At 42.4% G+C, this 19,460-nt stretch overlaps 1 pseudogene; it reads right to left on the reverse strand.

Annotated features, from left to right (window-relative positions):
• Positions 1 to 344: 344 nt before the first annotated feature.
• Positions 345 to 19,460, reverse strand: part of LOC119272174 — a 42,524-nt pseudogene continuing 23,408 nt past the window's right edge.

Here is a 19,460-nt window from a genome sequence, read left to right on the forward strand (position 1 = left end):
CGCTGCCCTCGCGCTTTGCTTTCTCAGCCGGGCCGTCGCCCTGTTCGACCTTGCTGCAAGTTGGCTTCACCTCCATGTCGCCTCCGCTGTCGCGAGCCCCCTGGCCTCACTCTGCCTTCCGGCTGCGCCTTGAGACGCTCATGCTACGGCCTCAAGCTGGACTGCGCCACTTCGGCGTCGTCTTCGACCAGACTTCAAGCCGGACCGCATTGCAGCAGGCCTCTTGTCAGTCCGCGCCAGAACTCTGTCGTTTCCTCACTCGGTTGAAACGTCCCCGCGCTGAGCCAAGTTGGCGGCGGTCGCTATCTTGAGTCGCCGTCCATTGAACCTCCCGGACCGCTTGACTACTGAGTCGCCATTCCACATTTGGTATGAACCGCCCTCACACGACCTCGCGGTGAGTCGATAGCCTCCGCCGGCGCGCCTGTGCTGCGGAGCCACTTGCTGTGGACCAACTTCGCTGCGGCCAGACAGAGTCGCCGCCGCGTCACACGCCTCCGGATCCAACCCGGCACCCGCGCATTGGCCTCCCGCTGGGTCTGTCGCACCACAGCTGCCCGCGTGCCTGTCTCCTGAGTGGCCGCTACTACTCCGCGTGATTTGAAGACGCTGTATTCTAAATCTGCTGCTACTTCACCAATACGGGGAGGTCCAATCTGTTCAGTTTATCCGAAACAAGTACAATGGACTGCTTCAGGGTTATGGTTTTGTCGAGTTTGCTAGCCATACAGCTGCTGAGCGGTTTTCTTCAGATAGTCAATGGATAAAGGATGCCAAATGTTAAGCTGATTATGGGATTATGAAGTTTGCAAAGAGAAAGACAACGTGGATTCAGGAGAGAGTACCAACTCAAAAGTTTGCTTCTGTCAAAAAAGGAAGAGAGGAGCGCAGCAGTGCTTCCCGCGTGCATGGCAGGGTGCTGCGTGCCCTTTGTCCTATCCGTTCGACTCATGAGCCGCCAGAACAAAAATTGCACAAGGATTAAAGCAAGGCACTTATTGCTATCCTGGTGAAGGCCATGGTACGGGAGTACCAGTACTCGGACAACAATCTGTCTAACTACATCCAGCATTATACGGCGCCAGTGTCCGTGTTCACCTGATAACAAATATCAGGTGCTATTTTTCCTTTATTTTTTCATCACATACATTATTTCATCTGAAAACAATTATTTTATCCCGTAATATTTTTACACAGGATAGTCATTCAGGACAAGGGTATTATACAGCGGATATGGAGTGCGCACCAGTATAACTCTGCACTGGCATTCGTCCGTGTCATGTTGCTGATGGATACGCGTACAAGTCACCGCCCCCGCAGTTCGGTTTACATCCGTCCGCACCTGCGGCCGATTCTCTCGTCCGTGCCGGCTTACAACACCTGTGATCAACTCGCTCGCCCATACCGGCTTACGACGAGGAGGACAACTTGCTCGTTCGCGCCGGCATATATATCGCGACCGGATCATCAACATCACGACAGATAATTAATACGGCTAAACATATCAGGTTAAATACATCCAGTCAGTTTTTTATTGATACATTTTTTTTAATTTTGAGAACAATTTACTCTAGTCTGCAATACCTTTTATGCAGGATAATTAGTCATGACAAAAGTGGCTCATATCATGGGTACGGAGCACGCACGGGCAACATTCTGCCCGGTGTTCATCCATGCCATATTACACGGTGAATGGATGCGTGCAAAACACCGTCTTTACGACCCGGTTTACATCAGCTGGCTGAGACCGCGCCTGCGAGTAACTTGCTCGTGCCGGCTTATAACGCCGCAACCGATTCATCCGTCTGCTCCCGCGGCTGATTCATCCGTGAGTGATTTCAGTTTCACCTAGTGATCATCAGCTTCATGGCAAATTATTTTCGACCTAAACACATCAGGTGATATCGATCTAAAATATATTTTATTAGCACATATTATTTTTGTCAAAGAGCAGTTTATCTTTGCCTTGGTCTGTAATATTGTTTATGCAGGACAATTATTTACTGCAAAAGCTATGGATGTGTCATTGATGAATAACTCGCGTCACCATTAAAAGGCGCTAATATCTTACCATGCCATCAAGCTCGATGAATATATGTGCAAGCCGCCATTCTGCAGACCGGTTTACATCAATATGATGTGGCTAACTCGCCCGTCCACGCCGGTTTACAACGTCGCGGCCGATTGTCATCTTTGTCGTCCGTCTCTCGCGACCTGGTCTACATCAACACTCCGGGCCGCACCTGTCTGCATGAGCTGTTTATTGACCGCCGTCTGCGATGGATGACTCAATGGACATGCGCACGAGTCGCCGCTACAACAGTTTGGTTAGACATCAAACAACCAGCTGGGATGAACCGCTGGCCGGATTATTGACACAAATCATACGGAGTCATTTATAACCCGCCACAATCGACTTCAAAGTTTCCATGGATTCATATTGCGTTATCAAACGCCAAGGATATACAATGAGTGTTGCGAAGATCGTTAACTTGCCACCTTGCTTCCAGCTTTAACATATTACAAGCGTTCTGCTATTCAGCTATATGCCGGTTTATATCACGGTCAAATATGGAGAATCTCAAGCCAGCTCCTTGAGTCACCTTGAGACTCGGGGGCTAGGATGACATGACTCAGCAAATCTTGCCAGTTTCAGCAAATTTAAGAACCCCAGGATGATGGAGGGAAAGATAACCCGGTCCCAGAGGCTACTGTTATATTGATGAAAATTTAAAGACCGTCGGAACATTTCCGGTTTAGAAAGTATATGACCGTTACAAAATCCCGGCTCAAATGAAGAAGTTTCAGGTCATCAGAAAGGATTCCGGTTTAAAATCCGGCTCAAGGGAAGTCAGTCTCACTGAAAGCTCTCAAATATCCGGTTTACAATCCGGTTCAAGGGAAATATGTCTCCCACAAAGCTCTGAAGCTCTAAAATCCGGTTTAAGAAATTCCGGTTTAAAAAGAATTCATCTCTCGCAAGTTCGAGTTTTCAGGAAAAATTACAGGGACCAAAGAGAGTTTGTTGCACAGCAAAACACAAACATAGGCACCCGGCGAGCACAGCTCAGAAATATATCACTTGGGGGCTTCCGGCTTATTGAGCTAAGCTATGATTACCCTTTGATCCGGCTCATAGCCACATTTACAGGTCACTTGGGGGCTTCCTGTTCAAACATAGGTCATATTCGAACCAAACAGAACATAGCTGTCGTAACCCTTTTTGATCGGCGCAAAGCCAAACTCACTAGGGGGCTTCTTGATCGTATCCGAATCATAGCTTAACCCCTTTTGGTCCGACTTGGATCGTATTCGAATCAGGGTCGTTAAAAACCTCTCAAGGACATTTGGGGGCTTCCTGTTCAAACATAGGTCGTATTCGAACCAAAGAGAACATAGTTGTCGGTACCCTCTTGATCGGCGCAACGCCAAAGCCACTGGGGGCTACATGATCGTATTCGAATCCTAGCTTAACCCCTTTGGAATGGTTTACTGATCGTATTCGAATCAGAAACCTCGATTTTTATTTGGTTTAAGTTTTTGCAAACAATCTTTTGGGTTTTGAGACTTTTTGCTCATATCTGAAGCATATAAGCGTGGTTTCGTTTAAACCCAGCTTGGCTTTGGATGATAAGTCACCAGCATGTGACAATCATCATATATTTGGAAGTATTGGCTTCTAAGGATTGGGTTATCACCCTTATTGCACAGGTCATGTAAACCAGCAGTACAAATTAAATATCACAATGGTTATATGTGGGATATTATGATCCGCCCTGCGGTAAACCGCCAGGGGATCTTGTGATTTACTTATGTGCAGGATAAGACTACATTTGAGTAGTTACCCGCCCTGGTTTTTGACGTTAAGTCGCCAGGGCATATGTTGTTTAAACTCTGTGCAGGATTTACAGAGCTATGACTTACATAAATGATTAAGTTCCAGCCCATCATCAAGGATTGAAATTGGTGTCTCAAAAGGGTTATTAATTCTTGATTTTTTCAAAGGCTATAAGACGTCGGGTTATAAGAATTCCGGCTTACAATGGAGGCATATTAAATCGCCATCGGCCAAGAGCCGCCGGGTATTTAAACTCCGGATTTACTTGTCAGCAGATAAGGTATTCAAAGTCGCTTTGGCGCAATGGCTATTATTTTATCAATGGATATGATTTATCCTACAATGGAAAGAATAGTCCTGAGTTGCTGCAGGCTTACAACCCGGCACTTGGGGGCTACATTTTCAGTTTGACATTATATCAAATATGCAAGTCCCATGTCACTGCCAGCATGCACTATGGCACTTGGGGGCGAATGCAAAGACAATTTTACTAGCCTTATTGAAGACCCGACTCATCACATCATAATGAGCCGGCCCTTTGGGGCTACCAATTGCTCCTGTCAACAATTCAAGGTACACAAGTTTTATTTCATTATATTGAAGGGTCCACTGCTCAGTTGGTAAAGCACAAAGCTCTTAACCTTGTGAATGTGAGTTCAAGCCCCATGATGGGGGTTACATCATATGATGTTCTTTTCAAAGAAGTATATATAAAGTCCCATGTCAGTGTTATCTTATTGAACCGGCCCTTGGGGGCTACACGTTGTTGTTCAAGTCTATATGATCATATTTATAAAGTCCCTGCTCATTATTTCATAACAACCCGACACTTGGGGGCTACATATATGGAGTATTCAGTCTTTGCTAGTGACTAAGATGAACAACATAGCTTTCTTCAAAGTGGCAGTATTTATATTGAAGCAAGTCTTAAGTCATCACTTTGTTTCTGCTCAAGACTTGGGGGGCTACAGGTAATATGGATATAAGGGAGAAAAATCTTCAAATGCTCAGTTTTGAGTAAGCCAGATTGACCCAGCGTTACCAATAACTATGACCCGGTGTCGGCAACAATTATGACCCGGTGCTATCAATATTAAAAACCGGATATTTTGGCAATGATAAACCAACAAGTTCTACAAGCTGGCTGAAAGTCAAATGAGTTTTTCAAGACCAATATTTTTTAAGCCGGCACTTTGGAAGCCGATTCAAGTGGATTATTTATTACAATATTTCTCTATAAGATACCAATGTCTGCAAATTCGCTCTGAAGCTGGCCTATTGACCCGGATTTCTCAAAAGAAGTATCTGGTTTTTTTGCATTGGAAAGGTTTGGACATATTTGTTAAAAGAGATTTGCTATAAGATCTTTGAGTATGCATCCAGGAAGAAATTACAAGGACTTAAAGATGATCAGGTGCCGGTTCAGGAAAATATTTAACCCAAAGTGCAACCTATCAAGTTTGTTCTTATGTTTATTTTACAGGATCAGTTTAACATGGATAAATCCAAATTAAACTAGGGGCTAATGTCGGGGATATACCCCGCGGTATGACCCGGCCAGAATCATGACCAGGCCGGGCTTGGCGACTCACCAGAGACCTGGCTGGAGCTTGGCAACTCACTGGAGATCCGCCCGGACATGGCGGTTTACATGTAACCCGCCTGGACATTGTGACTCACTGGAGACCCGGCAGGCGGATCAGACGGACGACAAGGGCCAAGGCCCAGCAGGCCGGCTTATACTCTGGTGGGACGGCTTAAGCGGAAAGGGATGACGAATATTTCCTTTGCGAGGAAGCAAGACCCAGAGTTGTATTCAACTTGTCAGAAAGGATAGACTATTCCTAGTCCTACTAGGACTCCACATGTAACCCGCCCCTTCAACATATATAAGGAGGACAGGGCTCCCGAAAGAGGGAGAGAAAATAATCTCTAGGGCTAGACACTAAGGGGGAGCCGGCTTACGCGGCGACTCTCTCATGAGCATAATGAGATTTAGCACAAACAGCATGTAGGGTTCTTACCGGATGATGTTTCCCGGGGCCCGAAGCTGTCTAAATCCTTGTCTTATGTTGCGTCTCTCGATTCCGCTCAACCCCTCTCAAGCTACCACATAGATGCGTTGGCCTCGCGACTAAGTCCTGACACTAAGGACATCTGCCGTGACAAATCCACGACATATCCCTAGAAAACTTTATGATGAGTGGCAACCAACTATTAAAATTAAAATTAAAGATCATGAATGCTATGCTTTGTGTGATTTGGGTGCTAGTGTTTCCACGATTCCAAAGACTTTGTGTGATTTGTTAGGTTTCCGTGATTTTGATGATTGCTCTTTAAACTTGCACCTTGCGGATTCCACTATTAAGAAACCTATGGGAAGAATTAATGATGTTCTTATTGTTGCAAATAGGAACTATGTGCCCATAGATTTTATTGTTCTTGACATAGATTGCAATCCTTCAAGTCCTATTATTCTTGGTAGACCTTTCCTTAGAATGATTGGTGCAATTGTTGATATGAAGGAAGAAAATATTAGATTCCAATTTCTGTTAAGGAAAGGCATGGAACACTTTCCTAGAAAGAAAATTAAATTACCTTATGAATATATTATGAGATCCACTTATGGATTGCCTACCAAAGATGGCAATACTTAGATCTATCCTTGCCTTTTATGCCTAGCTAGGGGCGTTAAACGATAGCGCTTGTTGGGAGGGAACCCAATTTTATTTTTATTCCTTGATTTTTGCTCCTGTTTAGTAATAAATAATTTATCTAGCCTCTGTTTTGGTTGTGTTTTTTGTTTTTAATTAGTGTTTTTGCCAAGTATAACCGTTGGGAAGACTTGGGGAAAGTCTTGTTAATCTTGCTGTAAAAAACCAGAAACTTTAGCGCTCACGAGAACTGCTGCCATTTTTATTTGGAAAGTGATATTTAGTTAATTATTTTTGCAGATTATTAATAGATAAATTACTCACGTCCAGAAATTTATTTTAGAATTTTTGGGGTTCCAGATCTTGCGCTAGATACAGATTACTACAGACTGTTCTATTTTTGTCAGATTCTGTTTTTCGCGTGTTGTTTGCTTATTTTGACGAATCTATGGCTACGTCAAGCAACCAACAGGTAAGCCACGAGGTAGGGGGTGCACCTACCCTCCCCCCCAGGTGCGCCCTCCACCCTCATGGGCCCCTTTTTCTCCACCGACGTACTTCTTCCTCCTATAGATACCTACGTACCCCCAAACGATCAGATACGGAGCCAAAACCCTAATTCCACCGCCGTAACTTTCTGTATCCACGAGATCCCATCTTGGGGCCTGTTCCGGAGCTCCGCCGGAGGGGGCATCGATCACGGAGGGCTTCTACATCAACACCATAGCCCTTCCGATGAAGTGTGAGTAGTTTACCTCAGACCTTCGGGTCCATAGTTATTATCTAGATGGCTTCTTCTCTCTTTTTGGATCTCAATACAAAGTTCTCCCCCTCTCTTGTGGAGATCTATTCGATGTAATCTTCTTTTGCAGTGTGTTTGTTGAGACCGATGAATTGTGGGTTTATGATCAAGTTTATCTATGAAAAATATTTGAATCTTCTCTGAATTCTTTTATGTATGATTGGTTATCTTTGCAAGTCTCTTCGAATTATTAGTTTGGTTTGGCCTACTAGATTGATATTTCTTGCAATGGGAGAAGTGCTTAGCTTTGGGTTCAATCTTGCGGTGTCCTTTCCAAGTGACAGTAGGGGCAGCAAGGCATGTATTGTATTGTTGCCATCGAGGATAACAAGATGGGGTTTACATCATATTGCATGAATTTATCCCTCTACATCATGTCATCTTGCTTAAGGCGTTACTCTGTTCTTATGAACTTAATACTCTAGATGCATGCTGGATAGTGGTCGATGTGTGGAGTAATAGTAGTAGATGCAGGCAAGAGTCGGTCTACTTGACTTGGACGTGATGCCTATATACATGATCATACCTAGATATTCTCATAACTATGCTCAATTCTGTCAATTGCTCAACAGTAATTTGTTCACCCACCGTAAAATACTTATGCTCTTGAGAGAAACCACTAGTGAAACCTATGCCCCCCGGGTCTATCTTCATCATATTAATCTTCCAATACTTCGTTATTTTCATTGCCTTTTATTTTACTTTGCATCTTTATCATAAAAATACCAAAAATATTATCTTATCATATCTATCAGATCTCACTCTCGTAAGTGACCGTGTAGGGATTGACAACCCCTTACCGTGTTGGTTGCGAGGATTTATTTGTTTTGTGTAGGTGCGAGGGACTAGCGCGTAGCCTCCTACTGGATTGATACCTTGGTTCTCAAAAACTAAGGTAAATACTTACGCTACTTTGCTGCACCACCCTTTCCTCTTTAAGGGAAGACCAACACAAGTGCTCAAGAGGTAGCAGCACGCCCTACCTCCTGGGCGCGCCCCCTGCCTCGTGGGCCCACGGTGGCCCTCCTCCACTTATTCCTGCACACACACACTTCTTCTTCCTCCCACAAACACCAATATCCAGCTCAAGCATGAGTTCTAGCTCATTTTGCTGCGATTTTCGATCTCCTTGCTCAAAGCACCTCTCACAAAACTTATGGGGGGATTATTCCTTGGTATGTGACTCCTCAATTGGCCCAATTAGTTTTTGTTCTAGTGCTTTATTCATTGTATATTTTTGCTGCTTAGGTCACCCTGTTCTTGAGGTTGCATGTTAAATTTATATGGTCAAAAGTAGTTCTGATGCATGATATTGCCTCTAGGCACTTGTGGGAGTAGTTGCTATAAATTTTATTAAGTTTGGTTTACTTTTATTTGAAGTTACTAAAAATTTCAGAAATTTTTCAGAGGAAGAAATATGCTTAGGAAAATGTACCAAGGTGGTTCTTCAAGGAAGCAAGGACCCAAGCTTGCAATGCGTGATGCTGATGAAGAGCCACCAAGAGACGCTCTAGTGGGTCCTTGTGAATGGCCTTCAGAGGACTTTATGGATCGAGCGGGAATTAAGGAAGAATTTAACGCATATTTGCGTAACGCTGATCCTGTGAGCTTCGTGGAAGAAAAATGCCGTCAGTACCACTATCTCACTAGCTCCTTTGTGAGGAGGTTTGAATTTTCATCCTCGCGTAATTCTCAAATCGTCCTGTTTGATCTTTATGAAAATTCTTACACTATGGACTTAGAGGACTTTACCACTGCTTGCAAACTTCCACAATGGGGTAGTACTAGTGAACCTCGCAAATCTGAATTTAGGGAATTTCTTGCTAGTATAACTGTGGGGGAATCTAGAGATATAACATAAGCTACCATAGGGAGCATTCATTTTCCTGCTATACATTATTTTGCTCTCTTCATAGGTAGATGCATTAATGGTAAAGATGAAGCATGTCACATGTGTGTGCCTGACCTTAGTATTCTTAGGAGTGTTGTATTAGGAGATAAATCTTATAATTTGGGAGCCATTGTTGCACGTAGGTTGCATCTTAATAGATTTAATGGAGATTTCTTTGGTGGAATTTATGCAACCCGCATAGCTAATTTTCTTGGTATAATCATATGTGAGGATTATATTGAGTTGCCTCCTTCTTATTTGAGTTACGAGGCTATTGTTCGTCATCAGTTTGTTGAGAGGAACGATCAGTTCCTCCAGTACCGACTAATCATTGACAGACGACGCACCTATCACGTCGCTCTCCCTGCTTCTACTTTCTTTGATTTTCAGACAAAAGGGAGATATTATTTGGAAAGTGATATTTAGTTAATTCTTTTTGCAGATTATTAATAGATAAATTCCTCACGTCCAGAAATTTATTTTAGAATTTTTGGGGTTCCAGATCTTGCGCTAGCTACAGATTACTACAGACTATTCTGTTTTTGACAGATTCTGTTTTTCGCGTGTTGTTTGCTTATTTTGATGAATCTATGGCTAGTAAAATAGTTTATAAACCATAGAGAAGTTGTAATACAGTAGGTTTAACACCAATATAAATAAATAATGAGTTCATTACAGTACCTTGAAGTGGTCTTTTATTTTCTTTCCCTAACGGAGCTCACGAGATTTTCTACTTTAAGTTTTGTGTTGTGAAGTTTTCAAGTTTTGGGTAAGGATTTGATGGATTATGGAACAAGGAATGGAAAGAGACTAAGCTTGGGGATGCCCATGGCACCCCTAAGATAATATTAAGAAACAATATAACTAAGCGAGCTATGGCTGCTCACAGTGTTTTGACGTTTGTGACCGTTTGATTAGATCGATCAGTTGTCCTCGAGCCTCACCTGATGTTTCTAGGGCCACTGCTCCACAAACTTACCTAGGCCTGTTATGGTCGATTGGGCTGGAAGTAAAAGATGGGCCGGACCTGGCCTGGTGGTACTCAACGGGGGATAACACATCTTCCTTGCGAGCCTCTTTCTGGCCCTACACACGTACGAGAGATTCCTCGGTCGGCTGGTCGCCGGTCTACATATTATTGAACGATAAATTTATTTAAATTTATATCTAGCCTGACGCAAGTACTCATGTACTTTTTCCGTTCCTAAATATAAGTCTTTTTAGAGATTCCAGTACGGACTACATACGGAACAAAATGAGTGAATCTACACTGTAAAGTATGTCTATATACATTTGTATGTAGTCTGTAGTGGAATCTTTAAAAAGACTTATATTTTGGAACGGATGGAGTAGTCATGTTCCCCTCACATTTCACACGTCACAAGAGAGATCTATATATACTACACAACCAACTCTTGATGCTTTTTCTGGCCACCACCGGTAGAACCAAATACATACCTGTATTTTTCATTTTTTATATGATTTGCTAAAATTCAACAAAATTTGATCAAAATTTTGATTTCTTTGAACGATTGTCTTTAAAATAATTGAGAGTTTTCCAAGATTACTGTCTTTTTACGGAAATCTGTAATTCGGGAGTTTTAGGAAAAGAATATGAATATGTGTTCTTTATGTATGTATATAGTCCAAATCCCCTAGATATTATTATGTTTCTCTCTAGGTAGAATGGTGTGGCAACTCACGTGAAGATGTTCTCTTTCTATGATGCATGTGAAGGATGAGTTCATTTTGGCCAGTTTTTGCACATATTACAACTTACTTTTGTACTGGCCCCATAATCTGAAATTAGATGGATGGTTATTTATATTTTGAAGATATAATTAAATAATATTGTGGGAGATATAACAAAATTGTGATGGTTCCAAATAGTCCAATATCTAAATTTTCTCATATAGTTCTATCATTCTTTCATTAAGATGTCTTATTATTCTGTAAAAATGTCTCTAAGGTCGGCGGGCGCTGCAACGCGCGCCTTTATGGTCTAGTAAGGACACCTAAAAGCCAAAGCTTGGGGATGCCCCGGAAGGCATCGCCTATTTCGTCTACTTCCATCGGTAACTTTACGTGGAGCTATATTTTTATTCACCACATGATATGTGTTTTGCTTGGAGCATCTTGTATGATTTGAGACTTTGCTTTTTAATTTACCACAATCATCTTTGCTGTACACACCTTTGAGAGAGACACACATGATTCAGAAATTATTAGAATACTCTATGTGCTTCACTTATATCTTTTGAGTTATATAGTTTTGCTCTAGTACTTCACTTATATCTTTTAGAGCACGGTGGTGGATTTGTTTTATAGAAACTATTGATCTCTCATGCTTCACTTAGATTATTTTGAGAGTCTTAAATAGCATGGTAATTTTCTTAAATAATCCTAATATACTAGGTATTCAAGATTAGTAAAAAATTTCTTATGAGTGTTTTGAATACTTAGAGAAGTTGGATGCTTGATGATTGTTTTGAGATATGGAGGTAGTGATATTAAAGTTGTGCTAGTTGAGTAGTTGTGAAATTGAGAAATACTTGTGTTGAAGTTTGCAAGTCCCGTAGCATGCACGTATGGTAAACATTATGTAACAAATTTGAAACATGAGGTGTTCTTTGATTGTCCTCCTTATGAGTGGCGATCGGGGACCAGCGATGATCTTTTCCTACCAATCTATCCCCCTAGGAGCATGCGCGTAGTGCTTGGTTTTTGATGACTTGTAGATTTTTGCAATAAGTATGTGAGTTCTTTATGACTAATGTTGAGTCCATGGATTATACGCACTATCACCTTTCCATCATTGCTAGCCTCTTCGGTACCGTGCATTGCCCTTTCTCACATTGAGAGTTGGTGCAAACTTCGCCGGTGCATCCAAACCCCGTGATATGATACGCTCTTTCACACATAAACCTCCTTATATCTTCCTCAAAACAGCCACCATACCAACCTATTATGGCATTTCCATAGCCATTCCGAGATATATTGCCATGCAACTTTCCACCATCCTGTTTATCATGACACGTTCATCATTGTCATATTGCTTTGCATGATCATGTAGTTGACATCGTATTTATGGCAAAGCCACCATTCATAATTCTTTCATACATGTCACTCTTGATTCATTGCATATCCCGGTACACCGCCGGAGGCATTCATATAGAGTCATACCTTGTTCTAGTATCGAGTTGTAATCATTGAATTGTAAATAAATAGAAGTGTGATGATCATCCTTTAATAGAGCATTGTCCCAATAAAAAAGAAAAAGAAAGGCCAAAAAAAGGAAGGCCCAAAAAAAAGAGAAATGAAAAGGGACAATGCTACTATCTTTTTTTCCACACTTGTGCTTCAAAGTAGCACCATGATCTTCATGATAGAGAGTCTCTTGTTTTGTCACTTTCATATACTAGTGGGAATTTTTCATTATAGAACTTGGCATGTATATTCCAACAATGGGCATCCTCAAGTGCCCTAGGTCATCGTGAGCAAGCAAGTTGGATGCACACCCACTAGTTTCTTTTGTTGAGCTTTCATACATTTATAGCTCTAGTGCATCCGTTGCATGGCAATCCCTAATCCTTGCATTAACATCAATCGATGGGCATCTCCATAGCTCATTGATTAGCCTCATTGATGTGAGACTTTCTCCTTTTTTGTCTTCTCCACATAACCCCCATCATTATACTCTATTCCACCCATAGTGCTATATCCATGGCTCACGCTCATGTATTGCATGAAGGTTTATAAAGTTTGAGATTACTAAAGTATGAAACAATTGCTTGGCTTGTCATCAGGGTTGTGCATGATGAGAGCATTCTTGTGTGATGAAAATGGATCATGACTAAACTATATGATTTTGTAGGGATGAACTTTCTTTGGCCATGTTATTTTTGAGAAGACATAATTGCTTAGTTAGTATGCTTGAAGTATTATTATTTCTATGTCAATATTAAACTTTTATCTTGATTCTTTTGGATCTGAATATTCATGCCACAATTAAGAAGAATTACATTGAAATTATGCCAAGTAGCATTCCACATCAAAAATTCTGTTTTTATCATTTACCTACTCGAGGACGAGCAGGAATTAAGCTTGGGGATGCTTGATACGTCTCCAACGTATCTATAATTTTTGATTGCTCCATGCTATATTATCTTCTATTTTGGACATTATTGGGCTTTATTATACACTTTTATATTATTTTTGGGACTAACCTATTAACCGGAGGCCCAGCCCAGAATTGCTGTTTTTTTTGCCTATTTTAGGGTTTTGAAGAAAAGGAATATCAAACAGAGTCCAAATGGAACGAAACCTTCGGGAACGTGATTTTTGGAACGAACAAGATCCAGGAGACTTGGACCCTACGTCAAGCAACCAACAGGGAAGCCACGATGTAGGGGGCGCACCTACCCCCCCCCCCCCACCCCCAGGCGCGCCCTCCACCCTCATGGGCCCCCTTTTGCTCCACCGACGTACTTCTTCCTCCTATATATACCTACGTACCCCCAAACGATCAGATACTGAGCCAAAACCCTAATTCCACCGCCGTAACTTTTTGTATCCACGAGATCCCATCTTGGGGCCTGTTCCGGAGCTCCGCCAGAGGGGGCGTCGATCACGGAGGGCTTCTACATCAACACCATGGCCCTTCCGATGAAGTGTGAGTAGTTTACCTCAGACCTTCGGGTCCATAGTTATTATCTAGATGGCTTCTTCTCTCTTTTTGGATCTCTATACAAAGTTCTCCCCCTCTCTTGTGGAGATTTGATGTAATCTTCTTTTGCGGTGTGTTTGTTGAGACCGATGAATTGTGGGTTTATGAACAAGTTTATCTATGAACACTATTTGAATCTTCTCTGAATTCTTTTATGTATGATTGGTTATCTTTGCAAGTCTCTTCGAATTATTAGTTTGGTTTGGCCTACTAGATTGATCTTTCTTGCAATGGGAGAAGTGCTTAGCTTTGGGTTCAATCTTGCGGTGTCCTTTCCCAGTGACAGTAGGGGCAGCAAGGCACGTATTGTATTGTTGCCATCGAGGATAACAAGATGGGGTTTACATCATATTGCATGAATTTATCCCTCTACATCATGTCATCTTGCTTAAGGCGTTACTCTGTTCTTATGAACTTAATACTCTAGATGCATGCTGGATAGCGGTCGATGTGTGGAGTAATAGTAGTAGATGCAGGCAGGAGTCGGTCTACTTATTCCTGCACCCACACACTTCTTCTTCCTCCCACAAACACCAATATCCAGCTCAAGCACGAGTTCTAGCTCATTTTGCTGCGATTTTTTATCTCCTTGCTCAAAGCACCTCTCACAAAACTGATGGGGGATTGTTCCTTGGTATGTGACTCCTCAATTGGTCCAATTAGTTTTTGTTCTAGTGCTTTATTCATTGCATATTTTTGCTGCTTAGGTGACCCTGTTCTTGAGGTTGCATGTTAAATTTATATGGTCAAAAGTAGTTTTGATGCATGATATTGCCTCTAGGCACTTGTGGGAGTAGTTGCTATCAATTTTATTAAGTTTGGTTTACTTTTATTTGAAGTTACTAAAAATTTCAGAAATTTTTCAGAGGAAGAAATATGCTTAGGAAAATGTACCAAGGTGGTTCTTCAAGGAAGCAAGGACCCAAGCTTGCAATGCGTGATGCTGATGAAGAGCCACCATGAGACGCTCTAGTGGGTCCTTGTGAATGGCCTTCAGAGAACTTTATGGATCGTGCGGGAATTAAGGAAGAATTTAACGCATATTTGCGTAACGCTGATCTTGTGAGCTTCGAGGAAGAAAAATGCCATCAGTACCACTATCTCACTAGCTCCTTTGTGAGGAGGTTTGAATTTTCATCCTCGCGTAATTCTCAAATCGTCCTGTTTGATCTTTATGAAAATTCTTACACTATGGACTTAGAGGACTTTACCACTGCTTGCAAACTTCCACAATGGGGTAGTACTAGTGAACCTCGCAAATCTGAATTTAGGGAATTTCTTGCTAGTATAACCGTGGGGGAATCTAGAGATATAACACAAGCTACCATAGAGAGCATTCATTTTCCTGCTATACATTATTTTGCTCTCTTCATAGGTAGATGCATTAGTGGTAAAGATGAAGCATGTCACATGTGTGTGCCTGACCTCAGTATTCTTAGGAGTGTTGTGTTAGGAGATAAATCTTATAATTTGGGAGCCATTGTTGCACGTAGGGGTTGCATCTTAATAGATTTAATGGAGATTTCTTTGGTGGAATTTATGCAACCCGCATAGCTAATTTTCTTGGTATAATCATATGTGAGGATGATATTGAGTTGCCTCCTTCTTATTTGGATTACGAGGATATTGTTCGTCATCAGTTTGTTGAGAGGAACGATCAGTTCCTCCAGTACTGACTAATCTTTGACAGACGACGCACCTATCATGTCGCTCTCCCTGCTTCTACTTTCTTTGATTTTCAGACAAAAGGGAGATATTTTATAACTAGAGAGGAGGCGGAGGATTATAAGAGGAGAGCTGAGATAGCTCGCCTCCAAGCTGCAGCCCACGATGCAATGACTGCTGCATCTCAGTACGACCCCAACTACAACTTTGGATATTCGCCAGGCCATCCGTGGCATTAGACCAACTTAGGCCAAAAGTCTAAGCTTGGGGGAGTACGTATTTCTCACCGACATTACATTTATGTTCACACACTCATTGCTAGATGTCGGTGCTCATACTTTTTTACTGTATTATCCATGCTAGTTTATTTCCTTTTATTGCTTTCTTCTTGTGTGCTTAATAAAACCTTAAGAAAACCCAAAAAAATTAGTTGTAGCTTTTAGTTAGTTTTAGTTTCCATGCTTGTAGTAGTAATTAAAAAAGAAACCCAAAAAGATTTCATGTTCTTCTTTTTCTTGTTGGGAGCTTTTCCATGTAAATAGTTTTATTTCTTTTCTTTTCTTTGGGGGTCGATAGGAGAAGATCATAATTAAATTGTTGAATTGGCTCTTATATGCATTATTGTTGATCTAACAAAAGAGCCCATATTGCCTTGCCTTCTCCTGTTTATTGAAGGCTTGCAGATTCCAGCTTAGTCCAATGCACGTGCACTATTATTATTATCCACATCGTTCGGTCGTGCAAGTGAAAGGCAATTATGACGATATATGATGGACTGATTGAGATGAGAAAAGCTGGTATGAACTCGACCTCTCTTGTTTTTGTAAATATGATTAGTTCATCGTTCCTGATTCAGCCTCTTATGAATAAACATGTTGTTGACACCAGATTTTGGCATGGTCACGAATCCGGGTTCGTATGCAAAAGTTAGAGGCAACACTTCGCGGGGCGGCCTTGAGTGAGAAAGTATTCGGCCTTTGCCGGCTGAATGAAACCTTGCCGGGGTAAAACCTTACCGATGTGAGGGCTTGCCGGCGTGGAAAGCTTGCCGGCGGAGAAGCTTGCCGGCGTGGAAAGCTTGCCCGCGGAGAAGCTTGCCGGTGTGAAACCTTGCCGGGGAGGAAAGCTTGCCGGGGGGAAAAGCTTGCGGGCGAAGACCTTGCCGGGGCTGAAAAGCTTGCTGGGAAAGAGCTTGCTGGGTGGAAACTGTCAAGGCCAATCCGACCAGAAGCTGACGATGGGCTCAAATGATTATCTAGATGGACTCGGATGAAGAAGTGTTCAACATGAAAGTTATTCGTAACGTCGAAAGGGTCAACTTTGCTTTTGGAGTCATCATCATACGACGTAGTATACGACCTGCAGAGATGCTACAAGAGTCGGATGGTCCAGTCAGCTACATGACCGAGTCCGACTCGAAATTAAAGATGACCCCGTGGAGTATTCAAGATGGCCTTATTTGGAGAAGTGATCAACATACGGATTGTTGGCCTCATCGAAGCGTACAAAATTGATATTTGAACCGTCTCCATCGGAAGTCATATGCAGATTCCATGGCCCGCGCAAGGAGCAAGACAGAAGATTGGATTAGATTCGGGCTGAATCCAAGCGGGACCAGAACTAGGACTCTAGGTCGTGAATTGATGTAATTTTCTTGTAAGGAAAGCCTAGATGAATCCTTTGCTTGTACGGGAAGTCCAGCCGCCTCTTATATATGTTGGGGGTGATGGCCGATTGAACAACACACAATCGAACAAATCAATATACTACTTTTTCATCTACGTTTTATCTCTCCACCGTTTTTCTCTCTCGTTCTTCGTTGTTCTTCGTGGTTGAGAGCTGCGAATCCCGAGGCTCTAGGGGCAAGAGAATCAACCTAGGGAAGCCCATAACCGCCGCAATCCCTGACGGGGTCCCTCCCGGGTGCGCGGGGTTTCGGGTCTGCAAAAGCGCCCGTCGACTGTCTTGCGTATCACGCTGTCGGTCGGGTCTCCTCTGACGTGAGCTGCGGTGCATCACCCCCGGCGTCGAGGGTACACGTGATGTGTTCGTGTGTCAACACACTTTTTGGCGACTCCGCTGGGGAACAAAGATCAATCGTCATCATCCACCATGTCTGATATTCCCAAGCCATCTGAGGTAGACGCCGATAACATCATTAAGCCTAGTCTTGATGAGATATCGGCCGATCATCGCCAAGTTTATGAGGAGTACAAGAAGGCGCGTGAGGAGAAGGAGTTGCAGGAGTTCCTTGCAAAGTTCAAGAAGGATCGCCAAGGCAACATCACTCCGATTGAAGAAATCAAGTTCCCTCCTCTTCAAGCCGAGCAGGTTAAACCCTCTGTAAGTATTGCCTTTTCTCCTGAGCAGTGGGCTGAGATTGAAAGTCGTATTGTTGATGGTAACAATCTAGTCTACCAAACTTTCATAGAAAATACTAATGATCAGAAGAATACATCTCACTCGTCTAGTGGCAATGATGGTGTAGCTGCTAGTGTGCAAAACCCTAATCTGGCTTTACCTATTGCATCGGCGCCTCCCGTGCCGATGGCTTATTATCCTACCCAAACAAATCAGATTGTGACTGCACCCATCAACCCTATTATGAGCATGCCAGGTTCGATGGCAATGCCGAACCAAACCCTACCTACAGCTACAACCACTCGACCACTACCAAATTATGGGTCGACATACATGCCACAATTCCTACCTGCAGCTAGTAACCCTACTCCTCTTATGCCACTGCCATAAGCTTCATCGTCCACTATGGATGATGGTCTAGCTAATCTTAGAGAAGAGATGGCTAAGATGCTTCGAGAGAATTTTGGAGTTGAGTTACCTCGGAATCGGATTTACCAAAAGCCGTACCCCGAGTACTTTGATGCCATCCAGTGCCCTCCAGGATATAAAATTCCAGATTTTGTTAAGTTTAATGGAGAAGGCACAAAAACCACATGGGAGCATGTTAGTCAATATTTAGCACAATTAGGTGAGGCAGGCTCATTGAATGAATTGAAAGTGTGTTTATTTCCTTTATCATTAACTAGTACCGCATTTTCATGGTTTTCTTCTTTACCACATGGTTCCATTCGGGTTTGGTCGCAGCTAGAGCAGAAGTTTCATGATCACTTTTATAGCGGCGACAATGAACTCAAGTTATCACATCTAACATCGATTAAATAAAAGCATGATGAATCGGTCTCCGATTACGTCAACAGATTCAGAGAAACAAAAAACCGGTGTTTTAGTTTGGTGATAACCGAGAGGGACTAGGCGGACCTGGTGCTGAGTGGTTTGAGAACTCCCATTAGAGAAAAGCTAGAAGGCTATGAGTTCTTAAATATCAACCAAGTCTTGCAAAGGGCTTTGGCTCAGGAAAGCCGAAGCAAAGACCTCAAAGAAGTGCATAGATACAAAGCCGATCATCCAAAGATGAATATGGTGGAATATGATAGTGATCACTCGGACGATGAGGGTGATGTTTTTTCTACTGAATTTGTTTGGCCATCTAAGACCAAACCCTTTACTTGCAATGATCTGAAACCGATTCATAAGAATCGTGATGAGGAGATGAAGTTTACTTTTAACATTGCTAAGTGTGATAGAATATTTGATGCTTTGTTGCAGGCTAAGATTATTAGAATATCTCATAGATTACCGCCGTTTGAAGAGCTGAAATGGCGCGCTTATTGCAAGTATCATAATTATTTTTCTCATGCTACTAATGATTGCCATGTTTTTCGACGACAGATACAATCGGCCATTAATGACGAACGATTGAACTTTTCTGAGATGCAAGTTGATAAACAACCTTTTCCAATGAATACCATGGATTTGGAGGGGAAGAAGCTACTCATTCGGCCGGAGGTAGCCGAATCTGCTAA

This window comes from Triticum dicoccoides, chromosome 3A (assembly GCF_002162155.2).
Source record: "Triticum dicoccoides isolate Atlit2015 ecotype Zavitan chromosome 3A, WEW_v2.0, whole genome shotgun sequence".
Taxonomy (NCBI): Eukaryota; Viridiplantae; Streptophyta; class Magnoliopsida; order Poales; family Poaceae; genus Triticum; species Triticum dicoccoides.